Here is a 2,500-nt window from a genome sequence, read left to right on the forward strand (position 1 = left end):
AGAAAATAGTACGTTACAGGACTCTCAAACTGATGTATTCCAAAAATAAAGAATTAAAATAACAAAGTCTAATCTATATAAGCGCTCTTGAATAAAGCAGTGTAAAAAAAAATAGCAATATAAAAAAAAACAAGTCTTCGTCTTGGAAAATAACAAAATCTAAAAGAAAAGAAAAGTCTTCTTTGTGGAAAATAGTAAAATAAAAAAAACCAAGACTTCACCTTGGAAAATAACAAAATCTAATCTAAAACATCTTAAATAAAGCTTATTTGTAATCTTCTTTGTAGGCAGAAAATAGTAAGTTACAGGACTCTCGAACTGATGTAGTCCAAAAATAAAGAATTAAAATAACAAAGTCTAATCTATATAAGTGCTCTTGAAAAGGCTTCGTGTAAAAAAATAGCAATAAAAAAATACCAAGTCTTCGTCTTGGAAAATAACAAAATCTAAAAGAAAAGTCTTCTTTGTGGAAAATATTAAAATAAAAAAACAAGACTTCACCTTGGAAAATAACAAAATCTAATCTAAAACATCTTAAATAAAGCTGGTTTGTAGTCTTCTCTCGAACTGATGTAGTGCAAAAATAAAGAATTAAAATAACAAAGTCTAATCTATATAAGTGCTCTTGAATAAAGCTTCCTGTAAAAAATAGCAAAAAAAAAAAAATACCAAGTCTTCGTCTTGGAAAATAACAAAATCTAAAAGAAAAGAAAAGTCTTCTTTGTGGAAAATAGTAAAATAAAAAAAACCAAGACTTCACCTTGGAAAATAACAAAATCTAATCTAAAACATCTTAAATAAAGCTTATTTCTAATCTTCTTTGTAGGCAGAAAATAGTAAGTTACAGGACTCTCGAACTGATGTAGTCCAAAAATAAAGAATTAAAATAACAAAGTCTAATCTATATAAGTGCTCTTGAATAAGCTTCGTGTAAAAAATAGCAATATAATAAAAATACCAAGTCTTCGTCTTGGAAAATAACAAAATCTAAAAGAAAGGTCTTCTTTATGGAAAATAGTAAAATAAGAATACCAAGACTTCACCTTGGAAAATAACAAAACCATCTTGAAAAAAGCTTATTTTTAATCTTCTTTGTAGGCAGAAAATAGTAAGGCGAAAATAAAGTCCCCTCTAAGCTCTAAAGTAACAAATACGACGTGTTAAAAAAAAACTAACAATAAAAAAAACCAAGACTTCGTCTTGGAAAATAACAATCTAAATTGTGGAAAATAGTAAAATGAAATAAAAACCGACTTCACCTTCGAAAATAACAAAATCAATCTAAAACAAATGACATCTTAAAACAAAACTATTATTTGTTTCGGAGGTTGTCTATGACTGTTCATAGACCGCATAATTTCCACAGAACATTCTCAGAATATCAAGAGAGAAAAGCAGCGTTCTGCGGGAAATCATCTTGGCCAGTGATGTCGTTCTGGGTTTGGTCAGGCCCAGGGAGGTAAGTACCTCGTTATTCTCAAGGGGCCACTTTCCTCTTGCCCCAACCGGGAATCCAAAGAATGTGACCTTGCTAGCCTTCGTCAGCACTTTGACTTGATCACCAAGAGGGGTATAGTACGAAACTTTGTGCGAGGCAGCATCTGACAAGGTATTCTTTGAAAGCTCAAAACGGACGGTGACATCGATCACAACCGCCTCCTCATCTTTTGCAAACACGAGGTCAGGCTTTCTCATCTCTCCCGTCTCGGATATGAACCGTGGCTCTTTGTATACAGACCAGCCCAATCTAGCCGCTTCGTCTGCCAGAATGTTACTGATCTTGTTATGTCGCGCAATTCTTGCTTTCTGTACTGCAGGACATTGACCGAGAATGTGCGAAAGGGACTCGAGTCTGGCAGAGCATTTCCTGCAGGAACGTAAGGCCCCATCTCTGCCTCTGTTCAAGCTTTCTCTTGTTGGGTAAATATTTGCCCTTAGTTGTAGTGCTGCGATAAAGAAGCATTGTTTAAAGCCGCACCATGGCCTCAACCAAGCATTACTGATTCTATCATGCGCAAAGTTTACAATGCCCCTTCCTTGAACCGGCTTTTCGCACCATCTCTGAAATTCATGCTCCCTCCAATCGCAGGGTCTCGGATATACAGGTTCTTTTGACACCGAGTCCCTGAGAACGAATGTTGGGATTGCATCACTGTCACCCCCTGCTCGTACCCACAAATTACGGTATTCTTCCTCCATACCCTGCGAGGACACAATATTACGGGTGATAGCATCGGACGAGTTTGCTATACGTTGCAGCCTTCTAACTTGAACCGAAGGGATTGTTTTTTCCAGTTTCAAGATGGCAAGGCCTCCGTCTCGGGCTCTGGCATATAACAGTCCATCACAAGTTGAAGCGGGAAGGTGGAGCCATCCTTTTACCGCCTTTCTAATCTCTTGGTCCAACCCACGGAGAGTTGATTGCTTGCAGTCCGAGTGGTCTGCAGGATATAACAATCTGGGTAGGGCATAGGCATTGAGTAGTTCAACCTTCTGAGTT

At 36.8% G+C, this 2,500-nt stretch overlaps 1 pseudogene; it reads right to left on the reverse strand.

Moving 5' to 3' along the window:
- The window catches only part of LOC142910327 (28S ribosomal RNA), a 10,613-nt pseudogene that overhangs the window by 2,547 nt on the left and 5,566 nt on the right, over window positions 1-2,500 (reverse strand).

This window comes from Petromyzon marinus, unplaced genomic scaffold (genome assembly GCF_048934315.1).
Source record: "Petromyzon marinus isolate PM22_M1 ecotype Great Lakes invasive population unplaced genomic scaffold, UKy_Petmar_22M1.pri1.0 PM_G_Scaffold_140, whole genome shotgun sequence".
Taxonomy (NCBI): domain Eukaryota; kingdom Metazoa; phylum Chordata; class Hyperoartia; order Petromyzontiformes; family Petromyzontidae; genus Petromyzon; species Petromyzon marinus.